The following is a 16189-nucleotide window of genomic DNA, read 5'->3' as shown; positions in this document are numbered from 1 at the left end:
CTCGAAGAAATGTTTTCTTTCATGGCTGTGCAAGCCAATCCTAGAGCCAGTCTTTTATGACTAAGACGGACCGTTGTTTTTATTTTTTATCAGTTTAGTTTATATGTTCGAATTTTAAAATCGGACGCTGACGTTCTTTCGTCTCATTCAAATATTATTTGATCTCACAGTAATTCAAATTCAAATTTTCAAATTCAACAATATCTTTATTCAGTAGGTAACATAGTTACACTTTGAATAGTCAATTTTTACATAATGAACGTCTCATCCGCCTAAAACTACTGCAGCTTCTCACAACCTGTATAGCCGGGGAAAAGAAGCTGCAAGAAAAACCTCGGCACAGGGCCCTAGACGTTCTTTAAAAAAATAAACATAAAATATTGTTATACAATTGAGTAATTTAGCTACCTAATTTCAATTCTCAGACAGTTAATCCCATGCATTCATATCTCGTAATTGCTCGTGCCGGCGCGCCTGCGTGGCGCCTATAAATATTTATTTTTGATGGTGATTGTTCATCAAAACATGCTAATAATTTGCAATAATATAAAGCCTAGGTTCACTAGGCTAAGTCCTTAATATAAATAAAAATAATATGAATGCAATTAATTAGTTACATATATTGTGAACCTTCATTGCTCAAAATTTAATATTAACTGAATATTATAAAAGCATATTTCGTAAATAGTACTATCTACCTAAGTAATTAACGACGGTTAAATTAGGCATTGTAATTGGCAACCCTCAGACGTCACACACACAGTTGCGCGTGTTGATAATGTCAATGTGTAGTGTCTGTGTAAAACGAGGTTGTTTGCATGAAGTGTGTACTGTGGTACCGAAAAGTTGTAATGAGTTGCACATAAGGAGACGTTATGAGGTAACGTTGCTTTTATCCAAAGTTTTGTGTACTCCACATACCCTTTTTGGTAACTTCACAAACCGATAAGCAGTATCGGGTGGTATCCTTGCGCCTCCCAGAAGGATCATGAATGTCATTACTTATGGCGTCGAAGCGATAGCCGAGTGAATAATATATAAACAGTGATACAACTACATAAAAAGGTCCTTTTTTAATGAGACTTTTATGTAGGCTTGACTCAGACGGCAGTAAATTTTGGCAGTAGGCCTTAGACAGGCCGGTGCAAAAATAGAGGAAAATTGTTGGAGGGAAATCGAAAAGATAAGGGCTTTTAGTGGTCCAATAGTATTTTGTAATACCAAATTGTGTCGATTTATGACGGTGAAGAATTCATAAATAATAGTAAGTAGGTAAGTAAATTGGTTTTGGTTTCTGTAGATATAGATACCTCCTAATTTTATTTTAGTACCTGTCATTTTTAGTATCCGCCAAAAAGGAATCGGTCGGATGATAAACAGCTGTGGGCGAATCAAATAGGCATATCGCTGGTATGCAACCCGTTTGACGTGTGCTGCTGTCAATGTATGAAAAGGTCGTTTTATCTGGCTAAAATTGACGTGTGTTCCATAAATTTTATGCCTGTCTATTACTCGTCCCTTTCCTTTTCGGTGGATAAGAAAATGACAGGTATAACTTGAAATAAAATTAGATGGTGTGTACGAAATCTTGTGACCACACTGAGTGTATAGTTCACATGAATGACAGGTGACATGACACGCGTTGGAATAAATATTACAAACGGAGAAAAATCACCTGAAATAAATGTTCTCAAAGCATAGGGGACTCACGAAATTGCCTACCTGTCGTTCACGATTAACGATTTGTTTTCAACCTTGCAATGTCGATAAGATCTTTGATTATTTTTTACTTTTATTTAACTGTGAAGATGTTTTTTTTTTTATTTACTTAAAAGCTTTTAACAAAGTTTGTTATGCCAGCCTCATACATCAAGTCTAAAACTCATAAAAATCATACTTAGTTTGATGTGAGTTAAGATAGGATGCGTGAATGAAAGCATAAATCATATGTGATTTTCTGCTCGTAGTTTCTGATGAAAAGGCCTCCAAGATATCTATATCACTTGTCTGACTCCTAACTTTTAGTTGTTTAAATAAACACAGCCTTTGATAGGCATTCCGGGTACATTCATATATTGTACATATCTTCCCTCTTCCCACTTTTACTTTTATTTCACCATTGTATAACTTTCGATAGAGAGCTGGTTAAAACAAAGACAAAAGCCCGAAGTTTTAGGAATCGCGTGTATTGTTCACCATAACAGAAAAACGTATATATGTATATATATTACAAAAGCCATAACATAAATAATTATTAAAAAACTAAAAAATGTTGGGGTTGCCAACAACCATTTTTTTTTATTTTTTGTGACATACCTTTATCGTGTTACGTATTCGAGTGTTTGCCTAGCAGTGGCTTATTTAATATTTATGCTTTATGAAAAAATCTCGATATAAATTGAGGATTAGCACGATCTACTCTGAACCAACACACGTGTATGACACGATTGATAAATGTGAAGGAAGCAACGGTTTGAATCCCACTGGGGATAAATTACAAAAATCACTTTGTGATCCCTATTTCGGTTTGAGCAAAAGAGACAAATATTTTTTTTTATAATAGCCAAGTATGTTGGCTCGACTATGCCTGACGGGAAGCGTAGAGAAGCCCTAATTGCAGTAGCAACTGATACGCAACGCAATGAGTCAATTTCGAATCAGTTAGGACCACCATCATCATCATCATCATCACCAGCCCATTAACGTCACTGCTGGGGCACGGGCCTTCCCTATGGATGGATAGGGAGATCGGGCCTTAAACAACCACGCGGGACCAGTGCGGATTGGTAGTTATTAACGACTGCTAATGCAACCGGGACCAACGGCTTAACGTGCTTTCCGATGCACGGAGGAGCTCGAGTTTTTTGTGGTCACCCATCCTATGACCGGCCATTGCTAAAGTTGCTTAACTTCAACAATCGCAGACCGAGCGCATTTACCGCTTCGCCACCGAGCTCCTCATGACTACCATACTGGCCTACTAATCACAAAAATTACTCTGTGGTCCCTAGTTTGGTTAGGACATTACAGGCTGACCACCTGATTGCCCGAAATTAAGATGATCCGTGCTTCGGAAAGCACGTTATGCCGTTGGTAACTCGAGAGAAGAAGTAAGTAATCGTTACATGAGCCATGACAGGGGCCTTTGGCGGATCAATAGTAACCCTGACACCAGGGTATGGTATTCCACCTCACAACCCACACGATAGAAGACCAGAATAACTCATTGATGCAAGTTCGTTACCGGGGTTCGAATCGACGCTCCCCGTTTGAGAAGCAAGTCGGTGAACTATAAATTACAAACATTTTTAAACTTATCTAATATAAAGGACTCACCTTCCTATGACTTTCATTACCCCGCGGGTCCTAACTACACGCTCCATTTGCAGGAGACTTCAAATCGGTATATTTTATCGGAAATCGATAAACTTTTATACAATTCGTTCTAAGTATTCATCTCTTTCGAGAACCCTCCAAATGCTTCTAATGGAGTCTCGATATCCAGAAGCTATCGACAATGACTGAGTGCTTCTACTTTACTGTTTTGCGATAATGTTTTTACTAAAAGCCATATGTGCCGTTTAACGTCAAAATGTATGATTGATATCCTGAGTCGAGAGCGTGAATCGATATTTAAAAGACTACGATGGATATGGTGGAAAGGGAAATGGCGTTTCGTGTATAAAAACTTTTTCAGAACTATCTTCTTGATTTTTCTGGATCGAAATAGCCATCTTTAAGTTGCTGTTAGCAATTAGCCTTATTCTTGTAGCCGTATCAGTTTTAAAATCGAAATATGGGCTCGACAGCTACCACCCGCTACTACGCACGAACGCACACATGCACGCACGCACGCACGCACGCACACACGCACGAACGCACGCACGCACGCACGCACACACACGCACGCACGCACGCACGTACGCACGCACGCACGCACACACATAAAATCATTTATAGATTTGATATTTTCTTTTTAAGAAATGTTTTTTCAAGAAAAAAAAAAAAGAAATGTTTTATGATTTAGTCTGTGTTTAAGCCAAATTAACTATTTTTTTTTATATTTTGTTATTTTCTCTTAACCATGACTTTCTGGAGGTGGAGGCCTGGAGTCCTAAAACACAGGGTATCCTAGTTTAGGCTCCAGCCTCTACAAATATTGTATTTTTGTATGTATTTATGTATCCATGTGTTTATTGTAGAGGAAATAAAGATTTTACTTACTTACTTTTCCTTACTTACCCGAGGGTCGAGTCTCTTTACGGCGAGTGGTTCGACGTCGCGTCTGTCATTTGTTTGTACAGTTGAATACACAATGATAATGACGCTACATATGTAATTGTTGTTGTTGTTGTAACATCACATAACAAATACTTTATTGCACAAACAGGAAAAAACAAAATACAAATTAATTATATTGAATATTATGTAATATAGCGGCATAGTGCAGCATGGGAATACTTGTATTTATAAAAATAAATACACTTTCGACTACATAAATTACATAATAATAGTACACATAATTATAATTGTTATTCATTACTTAAACTACTGCATATACTATGGAAGAAAAGGAGTAGATAGATTATGAAATTGAAGAGGAAATAGAAATAAGAAAATGCGCCTTGACTTGCCCTTTAAAGGACTCCAATGACGAAGCTCTCCTAAAGCTTTCAGGCAGAGAAAACCACAAACGGACAGCATGCACCGTGAAAGACTTGGAGTAGAAAATTGAGGAATGGGAAGGAATATTTAGAGTACTTGTAAGTATTTACAATAATAAAGTGAGCCCATCTTGTTCGCAGGTATAAGAGTCAAACCCGCATCAATTAAGGATTGGGTAAACTCCTGTCTTTATTTACGTCAACAAAATTAAAAGGTAAGACGTCTCAATGTTCTTTAATATAAAAAACAAATATAAGTATAAAAATAACTGGATTATAAAAATCCAGCTTTAAACAGTGTGTTAGAGACACCGTAACGAAAACTTTGGGGGGTAAGATTCTGAGGTGATACGTATCAAGTGGAAATTATTATTTTTGTGTGTTTTACGAGGGAAGATTCCATTAATATTAAATCAGCATCACGGCTTCAGTCATCCCGCTGAGTTTTTGCAAGCACGGTGCCACTAACACCCGTATTTAGTGAAATGTAAATAATAAATGTACAATCAAAGAACAAAAGTGCAATCACTGAACCCAGCCAATTAAAAAAAATCTTTATTTTGCGTTGAAACACTATAGTCATCATCATCAGCCCATTAACGTCCCCACTGCTGGGGCACGGGCCTTCCCTATGGATGGATAGGGAGATCGGGCCTTAAACCATCCCGCGGGCCCAGTGCGGATTGATGGTTATTAACGACTGCTAATGCAGCCGGGACCAACGGCTTAACGTGCCTTCTGAAGCACGGAGGAGCTCGAGATGAAAACTTTTTTTTTTGTGGTCACCCATCCTATGACCGACCTTTGCGAAAGTTGCTTAACTTCAACAATCGCAAAGCGAGCGCGTTTACCGCTGCGCCACCGAGCTCCTCACTATAGTAAAAGTACAATAATAAAATACAGCATGTTCACGGTACTACTATAGGCATACCATTGGACCGCCGACCACGGCCCACATTCACACTAGGATCTACTCGTAACCTGTATTACGGAAGCAGATGCGCGTCAGGCTACCAATACCGTCTCTCTCTCTCTCTATTTAAGAGCTGCGCTCTTGTTGGTGGAGTAATCGCCATTCCTCTCTTCTTCCCGCCAAAACCTTCACCTCCCGATACGACACGACCTGCACCTTCTCTTTTATTTGTTTCATAAATGTTATCCTATAATGTTTGTTATAAATAAATCGTGTCGTATCTGGTGGCCAATCATATTTCCTCTCCGGTTCTCTATAGTATTCAATATGGTTCTCTTTTCTTCAACTCTTTCTAGCACCAATACCGTACCAAGTACGTATTTCTGTATGTAACCTGACAAGCCGACTATGTTATTAGATTTGCAAACATATTCCCAGCTAGATAAATTCTGTTTATTTGGGAATATGGATATAATTATTTATGTTGTAATAAAGAGTAAATACATTAAAACATGAAAAATTATTTGTAAACAGTGGTGAATTTATGAACCATTATTTGTCATAATTATAAAATTTATGTTTTTGTAGGTGTTTTTGGTCTATTACATTTTTTTTTGACGTGTCTTATTGTAGATTTGCCGCAGATGGCATTAACTACTTGGCCGGACAAATGGGGAGCGCTGAAGGCTCTCACCCGGTACAACGTTTAAGACAACAGGCCTGAGGGTGCCCAGTTGGGCGCGAACCTCGGCTCAGGGCGTCGTCTGAGAGGAAAAATATTTGAAAGAATTAATCGACCCTAGTGGGTCGATAGCGATAAGCGCTGAATGAGGGAAGCGCTGAATGAGGGAGTGGTCTATTACAGAAACGACATGTAAACAGGTCTTGAGTGCAACCATTTAATTTATTACTTTCCAAGAAACTGATTGGACTATTACAGTTTATCGTACCTTTATAAGTACAATAAGGTATTCTAAAGTGTCATCTATTGTTTTCTGATGTATTTCACAATGTCATGCGACCCTCGGGCTTATGGTCGGCTTCGATATCGCATACCATCCCTTGGCCACCATTCCGTAACCGTCTTAGTCCTTCTGTTGTCTTCCCGTCTTGCCAAGTGTCCTGCCCATCGCCACTTAAGCCATCGCCAGGCAATTCGTATCCACATCTTCGACTTTAGTGCGCTGCTGAATTTCGACGTTGGGTATACGATCTATCAGGTGAACGAAGCCCGAGGCTACGATATTATAAAAAAAAATCGAACACTTGAAAACACGGAAGTAAAATTTCTCAAATTTCTCAAAACAAACTTTCTAATCCAACCAGCAAGCTTATAAACTCGTAATTTTTTTAAAAATTAATATGCTAAAACTTCCGACTCACTTCATTTCGTAATATTTCAAAAATCCAAAAGTTGGCTGGCGGTGAGTTATTACAAAAAGTGTTGTCTGGGCGTTCATAAAAACCTGCCAAGGGAGAATTGCCTAAATCTAAAAGGGTTCCAAACTTTATAACGGAAAATTAGATTTCGAGTCCGTTATTAAGATATTGTAGGCTTGTCTTCAGCGTAATTTTTAATGTAAATCAAAACTTTACAAAGAGTAGATAACTGGTGCATGAATTAGGTGTGCTATTTCAATGAGGGACTCTCCATTCTACGTACCCCAGACAATACGTAGATGGTGCTGTTCTTCTTATCGTGTGGGTTGTGAGGTTGGTATTCATCTCATCAACCCTGGTGTCAGGGTTATTATTGAGCCGCCAAAAGCCCCTGACATGGCTCATGTAACGATAACTCACTTACATCTGTAAATAATAACCGGGAACAACGGCTTAACGTGGCTTCCGAAGCACGGATCATCTTACTTTCGGACAAGCAGGTGATTAGCCTGTAACGTCCTAACCAAACGAGGGGTCACAAAGTGATTTTTGTGATATGTCACCACAGGTATTCGAACCGGGGCCTTCGGATCGTGACTCCAACGCTCAACCACTGGACCACAGCGGCCGTTATATTAAATGGCGCTGTTCAAAGTTGTCTTCGTTTTTAACCTTCTAATTTCATGGGTAACAGACATATGCATCTTTTATGCTTGTTAACACCGAAGCACAACACGTCTTCCACCCAAATAAAGAGCAGCAATATAGGCAGCAACATAATTCTAAATATCTGATCCAAATAATAAGCAACAAAAAGATGCATAATTCTGTTATCCATGAAATCAAAAGGTTAAACGAAGGCAAATCTGTACAGCACCTATATTTTAGTTATATACAGATGGGAATTTGTGATGGGTAGCAATGATACTTCTCTTCATCTCTCTTGAAACATATTTTGAAGGTTCAAATTTATGAGTATTTTCTTGTTTAACGGGGAATTCTAAAATATAGCTAATCCCTAAAGAGGAAACTTCGTCAGAGTTGAAAAATTGTGGACGGCCTGCAACGAACCGCCTTGGGAATTAGCGGACCGTTGTGGATATACGAAGGAACTAAGTAAAAACAAAATGTAGTAAAGGTTGGTTACACTATCTCTTTTTCAAATCTATGAGTGTGGGGGCACTCTAGCGTTCAACGTTCAGTTCAACGTCTTTTGCGAACAAGAACAGTGCACAACGCAGTCCACTATTATGGATATCTTGATATTTTATATCGTTCTGTATCGATTGTAATAGTTCATCAAATATTCGTTTTGACATCCGAAAATAATCATAAAAGTGTTTTTTCATTATTTTATATTATGTTGACAATACGATACGAAATAATCGCTTTCCTGAACTCTAACACTACTCAGAGGATGTTCCCAATGATGACGACGATGTTTCCTTTTTCGTTTACGTAATTTATGGATCAGTAATTTTAACAGCAGTGTTTCTTCGTCGGAATCCATTTTCACACTGATTGTACGCGACAGGAGCCGCGGCTACACGACGTATGTACGTACGTACGTTGTATGGAGCATGGTAAAACAAATCCAATCAAAAACATAAATGTGAAATGACAGCCAAGTTCAATATTATGTTAAATGCCTTGGTTGTCGACTTCAGCGACAAAAGAAGTGAGATCTAAATGGGTGCCAAGTTCAATGGTCAGTCCTGAAATTTATTTATAAGTAACAGTATAACATATCATAACTTCTTATAACATAAGATAATGTATTGTAGCCTAAGGTCTGTCTTGGCTAGTTTTTATAAACCTACCAACGAATTATTATGTTCGATCGCTAGTTTCTACCAACAATCCAAATTTTCGGAATTATAAAATAATAACCGACAAATACTTGTAGGTTTAGAACTTGCGAAGGCTATAATTCATAATTTTATGAATTACTTATAAATAAATTTCAGGACCGACCATTGAACTTGGCACCCATTTAGATCTCACTTCTTTTGTCGCTGAAGTCGACAACCAAGGCATTTAACATAATATTGAACTTGGCTGTCATTTCACATTTATGTTTTTGATTGGATATCATTACTTTTTGTAGGTAAGTACATATCCTCGTAACGCCGTAGGTCCTTTTAAAAAGACAAATTCAAAACTAAAAGTACTTAGTGCTCTGCCTACCCCGATAGGGCATATAGGCGTGATTATATGTTATGTTATATGTTTAGTTAATCAACATCACCTCATCATCAGCCGTATGACGCCCACTGCTGGGCATAGGCCTCCCCCAAGGATCTCCACGACGATCGGTCCTGCGCTGCCCGCATCCAGCGGCTTCCCGCGACCTTCACCAGATCGTCGGTCCACCTTGTAGCGGGCCTACCCACTGAGCGTCGTCCGACACGTGGTCGCCACTCCAGAACCTTTCCGCCCCATCGGCCATCGGTTCTCCTCGCTATGTGTCCTGCCCACTGCCACTTCAGCTTTGCAATTCTCCGAGCTATGTCGGTGACTTTAGTTCTCCTGCGGATCTCCTCATTTCTGATTCGATCCAGCAGGGAAATACCGAGCATAGCTCTCTCCATTGCCCGCTGAGCGACACCGAGCCTCCTCACGAGACCCATAGTAAGCGGCCACGTCTCACTGCCGTAGGTCATCACTGGCAACACGCATTGGTCAAAGACTTTCGTCTTGAGACACTGAGGTATTCTGGACGAGAAGATATTCCGCAGCTTCCCGAACGCTGCCCATCCGAGTTGGATCCGACGAGAGATCTCTTTCTCGAAGTTGGACTTACCTAACTGGATTATTTGTCCTAGGTAAATGTACTGGTCTACAACTTCGAGTGTAACGTTCCCAACCTGAACTGGAGCGGGTGCGACATGGTCGTTGGACATAATTTTTGTCTTTGCCATGTTCATGCTAAGACCCACTCGTTGGGATGCGTTACTGAGATGCTCGAGCATGGTGTTCAGGTCTTCCAGGGTCTCAGCCATTAGGACTATATCATCGGCAAATCGAAGGTGCGTCAGGTACTCGCCGTTGATGTTGATGCCAAATCCTTTCCAGTCCAGAAGCTTAAAAATATCCTCCAATGCAGCAGTGAACAGTTTCGGAGAGATGACATCTCCCTGTCTCACTCCTCGCTGCAGTTGGATCGGATTAGAGCTCTGGTTCTGTACTCGAACTGACATAGTGGCATTTTGGTAGAGGTCCCTTAGCACCTCGATGTACCTATGGTCCACTTGGCACCTCTGAAGAGACTGTAACACAGCCCAGGTCTCGATCGAATCAAAGGCTTTCTCATAGTCCACAAACGCCAAGCAAAGTGGCAGATTATACTCTTCGGTCTTCTGTATAACCTGCCGCAGCGTATGGATGTGGTCTATGGTGCTAAAGCCTTTCCGGAAGCTTCTCGTCGGTAATCAACATACCTACCACATAAAGACCCGCAGTCATGAGTTTTGATTACTTACTGATTCTGAGATGTATGAATTTACATCTATAGTTAGGTACACGCACTAATTAGGTATTTATGTTAAACGTTCATAATAGAATCTAATTATTTAAAAATTGCCAGTTTCTTATTTTTTCCTTTGTATTCATCTAATTACCTATCAGCATACCAAATTTTAACTCTCTAGGTCTAGGTCATCTGGAACTGGGTTAGAATTTTGATGTATAGGTCAGTCAGTCAGTCAGTCAGTCAATGATAAAATTGAGGATTTTTGGACATTAATATCTAAATAACCGTTTGTGATAAGCTTATGAAATTTAGAACACATATGTATCTCGCAAGTCTCAATGTATGAGCCAAATTTGATACGTTTATGTGAAATAGTTTTTGATTTATGAGGGGGTCAAAAGTAGCTCCAAATGGTTCGTGTAATATTACACACGGTGCGGCACGCCAGTTCTGTTTCTTTAACTTGGCTTGACACGCTACCGCGTGTCTAGAACAAGGTATGCTCAATCCTATGAAAAGCCTCCATTGCTATGAGTGTTACCATTAAATTGGTAGGTATCTCCAACAGTCCAAAGACTTAAAATTTATTATTGAAAATTAAACGAAATACTAACGTACTTAATTACTATCACTTATAAAAATACACATATCAAAATTGCCTTGCAAAGTAAATTAAAAACATTACATGTGGGGTAATTTATTTTTTACAAAATGGCAGTGGAAGGTGACATGACGTCAGCGCGGCTAACTTTGAAATGTTAGCTGTCACTTTTGAGCATACCTGCCAGGTCTGCATGACAACCGCGCCGCGCTCGGCGCGAATTATATCGAGGCTTTCAACCAATAGCCTTTTGACGATAGATAGCATTCGTATCGTTTATTGGTCATGGTCGAAGCGCTAAATATAATTCGCGCCGCGCGCGGCGCGGTTGTCATGCAGACCCGGCATGTTTTGTTGTACCGTGGTATAATGAGAAACAACTGAGATCTGTAGAAAATTATCCCCGCAACAGATTGTAAATAAAATCCAATTTAATGTTGTAAACAGCGTTTCCAATCCTGAATAAATTATCCATAAATTCCAGTCTGGATTTATAAGTCTACTTAATCTGAGAGATGTTGGAACACAGACATCGACAGTTCAACATCTAGACTCCTAATAACAAGACAACAAGGCGAATGAGTTTAACGAAAACTTTTCATCATCTCCCTAGCGTCACCCCGTTGCTCACAGGGTCCGCTTACCTTACCTGAAGATTTGACAGGTCCGGTTTTTACAAAAAAAACAACTGCCTGGCTGACTCCAACCCATGTAGAGAAAACCAGCCCAATACAGGTTAACTCAGTTACTACGCACACGCATAACGGGAATGTGGGTTTGAGGGATGATTCAGACCATGATTCTGAGGTGATATCAAGTGGAATATTCCGTCGCAAATGTATAGAATTGAATTCAATTTTCATGATTTTTCCGACAAGACTTTTCACTTGATATCAACTCAGAATCATGGTCTGAATCATCTTTATCAGTATTCGTTACAGTGTCCCTAACAACCATACGTACTCGTATGGGGTGTAAGTGACATCGTAACAAATACTGAGGGGGATGATTCAGCTTATTGCGAGTTAATATCAAGTGAAATTTTCCTTAGAATTTGTTACGATATCACTAACACCCTGTATACATTTTCGAATCATTTTCAAATCAAAAAGTTTCAAGAATCATTTTCGGAATTACCCCTTTATGGATACATTTGGTTGTATCGTCGATGAGCAAAGATAAGAGCTTGTAATTTGTCAAATGGTTTTGTCTCGACGCGGCCGAAATTACGTTCATAAAATACCAAAACCTAAGAGATAACTGCTCAAGTTCTCACAAAGTCAAAGACACTAATCTCATTTTGAAAGTGTTAGTACGTCTTCAAGATTCAGCTCTAGTGTATTAAGTCAAACCTTTAAACTTTTAGAAGTAAACTCAACTAATAAGCGAACTTTAAACTCTAAAGACCTCTGTGGTATAATTTCTAAGACTTTAAACGCAACTCCGATTTAAAAAAACCAGAGAAGGATCAAGAGTTTCTTGCGTCTCTACTTTTCTCAGCTGACATATGTCGCTCGACAAATGTCGCCTAGTGAACACGAAGCTTAACTTGTCGCTCGATAAATGTAGTTGAGTGAACACGAGGCTTAACTTGTCGCTTTATAAATGTAGGCTAGTGAACACGATGAGGCTTAACTTATCGCTCGACAAATATAGCCTAATGAAGACGAAGCTTAACTTGAAATTCATCTTCTCTTGTGTGTATTGTAATATCAAAGTATCAGGGTTACTATTGAATCGCGGAAAACTCCTGACATGACTCAGACAACGACTACATAACTTACTTAAGTAACTAATTGTAACTGGGATCGTCCTTACCAAACTAGTGATCAGAAAGTTATATTTGTAGCATATCCCCACCGAGATTCGAACATGGGATCTCTTCACGAGCACTGGACTACAGAAGCCATTAACATACATTGAAACTGTATTTATTGTTTTTACTGCAAAATGACCTTGTAACCACCATAAATCTCCACCACACTGAACATTTCTATCCAAAAACTTTTTCCTTGGAGTTTCTCTCACCGGAAATTAGAATCTTACATACAGATTGCTCAAAGCGATAGCAACCGAGAGGTTGCGCCGTCGGATCGAATGTTACCCCGATAATTTATGTAAACACAACGCCATTCGTATTTTTTTTTCTCGTAAAAAAATCTAGGTGTTCAATCAGTCAATCGATCAATAATTCACTATTGCACAAAACATATGCATAAGAATACAAATAAGCACAATAGGCGGCCTTATTGCTAAACAGCAATTTCTACCAGGCAACCTTAGGGTGAAAGAAGTTTATTCATTGCATTGGCGTGTTCCTTTTCTCATACCAGTTGATGAACGATGATCGTCCTCAACTATCCTAAACCATCCTCACGGGACGAATAACCATTCGTCCCGTGATCATGGCACTTGCAGCTGTGTTGATATATCGGGAGTCTCATATCCCTGATAATAACGCGGTAAGAACCCAGTATTATGTGCTTGCTTTATCTATCCAGCCGGGTCTGCATGAATTATATTGATCGCTTCGACCAATAGCCGATTGACGTCCATCTACGTAGATAGCATTCGTATCGTTTATTGGTCCAAACGCTCGATATAATTAACGCCGCGCGCGGCGCGGTTGTCATGCAGACCCGGTTGGTGTCAGGGTTTTTTTACCTTTGATGGGTTTGCTCTTGTCCCCGACTTGCTCGAATTGACGAGGCCTAAGATGGAGCTCGCTCGTCCAGAAGGTGCCTGTTCACTCTGGCCTTGAAATCACCCGGGTTATATGCATTCGGAATTACAGATGACGGCAGGGTTATTATTCAACCGTCTTCTAAGTAAATTACAAATAGGTCGCTCCCCATTTGTCCAGCCAAGTAGTTAATGGCATCTGCGGCAAATCTACAATTAGTCCCGTCAAAAAAAAACCGTGGTGTAATGGTTACCACGCTCGGCCCGGACAAGAGCTACGGGTTCAAGTCCCGTCCGAGTCAGATTTTTTTAAGATTTAATTTTCTCATTGTGTATGTCGCGTTTGTACTATATCTTTATCTGACAGCGCTACACACAGCTTCGATAACATTTTTAAAACGTGTAAGGACTGGACAGTATGACGTTATCACAATGAATAATGTCCACTGTAAAACTTTCTGTTCGCTGTGTAAAAGTTTTTCCGCTTTTTATGTGGTTCCGTCGCTTCTGTTGACATTCGTATAAGAAAAGCTTGTCTATTCTTTCTTCTTTAGCAACTTCCTTCAATGTTTCTTATACATAAGAAACAAACATTTTATATACATATAAAACAAACTGCTGTTATGCATGTTGCTGTGTTTTTGTTGCATCGTCCCACTTTTAATTCTGTGTGGCAGTTACCTATTACAGGTAGCCAGAAATGACATATTTCTAAAATAAAAGTTTCAAAACTAAAACCCGACTGCGGAAAAATCACACTTTAAAAAGTATGAAACATATGACGTTCCGCTAAATTCGATGTGGCGCATTTTAGAGGACATAAGCTGATAGCGTTTATACCTACAACTGCATAAATATTTAAGTAGTAGTCGTTAAGTCACACACAGTCTGGAGAAGCAGGTCATCGTTTGGCAAATGGATGGCAAACGTGCGCGAGGAAGGGCACCTACGAGGTGGTCTCACATCGTGAAGAAGACGGTGGGCGGCAGCATACTGAAGGCGGTCCACGCAGCATATAGCCGTACCAAGTGGAAAACCATAACCTGTGGTCGCGATCCTCAGCAGTGAGAGAACGACGAAGAAGAAGAGTAGTCGTTATATGAGTCATGTCAGGGGCCTTTGGCGGCTCAATAGTAACCCTGACACCAGGGTTGATGAGGTTGGTAATCCACCTCACAACCCACACGATAGAAGAAGAATGTTTATGTATTCTAGTGACGTAGAGCGTTTAGACGTCACCATATAAATACAACACGACTTAGGTCTAAACTCGACTCATGAAAAAGAATCATGAAAGATTTACCGTGTTACCTGAGTGATAAAAACATTTCGCAGACTGGTATTGTCGCAAAAAGTCCGTTGAAAACGCCTTTGTCCCTTCCCATTGTGTTCCTCCAACTTTATTATTTGTACGTGTTGCATAATTTTTCACCAACAATAAAAACTTAGCTACGTGGGAAGTTGTGAGATCGTTTTTATGCGTAGTAAAGCCATATTTGGGTCATCATCATCATCAATTTAAGAGCCACGCTCTTGTCGGTGTAGCATTTTCCATTCCAGTCTATCAAAGGCCAATTCCTTGACTTCCCTATAAGACACGACGTTAACCTTTTCTTTAATCTGTTCCATGTAAGCTCTTCTTGGTCTTCCCCTTCCTCTCTTTCCTTCTAGCTGTCCTTCTATGATGTTTTTAATAAATTCGTCGTGTCTTATTAGGTGTCCAATCATCTTGCCTCTTCTGTCCTCAATAATTCTCAGTATTTGGGTACAATACTGTAAATAGTATAGTAATAACAGCCTCCGTGGTCTAGTGGTTAGAGCGTTAGGCTCACGATCTGGAGGTCCGGGTTCGATTCCCGATGGGGACATTGTCGAAATCACTTTGTGAGACTGTCCTTTGTTTGGTAAGGACTTTTCAGGCTTGAATCACCTGATTGTCCGAAAAAGTAAGATGATTCCGTGCTTCGGAGGGCACGTTAAGCCGTTGGTCCCGGCTATTAGCCGTAAAAACACCTCCACCAACCCGCAGTGGAGCAGCGTGATGGAGTATGCTCCGTACCCCCTCCGGTTGATTGAGGGGAGGCCTGTGCCCAGCAGTGGGACGTATATAGGCAGTTTATGGGTACAATACAGTATTTTTAAATCTGTAGGGAAAATAGATTTCCATTTAATTGGCCGTCTATATTGGTTTTGAGAAACTTATTGTGGAAAGTTTCTCATTATCAATTAGTAATATCGCCTCTTATGACATGTATCTCTACGTCCCGAAACCAATTGATCAAATTTCACCCTTGCAGTCATGCGCACAAGCATGCATACATACACACATCACACGCATACAATCTGCCTATTAGGTACACATACTGTCTCTGTCTAGCAAGTACATAATTAAGAATATGTAATTAAACTTGATCCCAAGACCCTCGGGTCGTAGGGCTAGACAGGAATCTTTGCTTTAATCTTTTACCTATTATTTC

General features: G+C 39.8%; 1 protein-coding gene across 5 annotated transcripts in view; it reads left to right on the top strand.

Moving 5' to 3' along the window:
• Positions 1 to 16189, top strand: part of LOC126382408 (CD151 antigen-like) — a 343453-nt gene that overhangs the window by 89785 nt on the left and 237479 nt on the right. For 4 of the 5 annotated variants that reach the window (XM_050032267.1, XM_050032270.1, XM_050032268.1 and 1 more), the window contains exon 2: positions 4806 to 4879. The exons of the other annotated variant lie outside the window; for it this stretch is intronic. The gene's annotated coding sequence lies outside the window, so the exon portion shown is untranslated. The remainder of the gene's footprint in view (positions 1 to 4805; positions 4880 to 16189) is intronic. 5 annotated transcript variants of the gene reach the window in all.

This window comes from Pectinophora gossypiella, chromosome 4, assembly GCF_024362695.1.
Source record: "Pectinophora gossypiella chromosome 4, ilPecGoss1.1, whole genome shotgun sequence".
NCBI classification, from domain to species: Eukaryota; Metazoa; Arthropoda; class Insecta; order Lepidoptera; family Gelechiidae; genus Pectinophora; species Pectinophora gossypiella.
The sequence above is the reverse complement of the archived record's forward strand: the minus strand, read 5'-3'. Positions and strand labels throughout refer to the sequence as shown.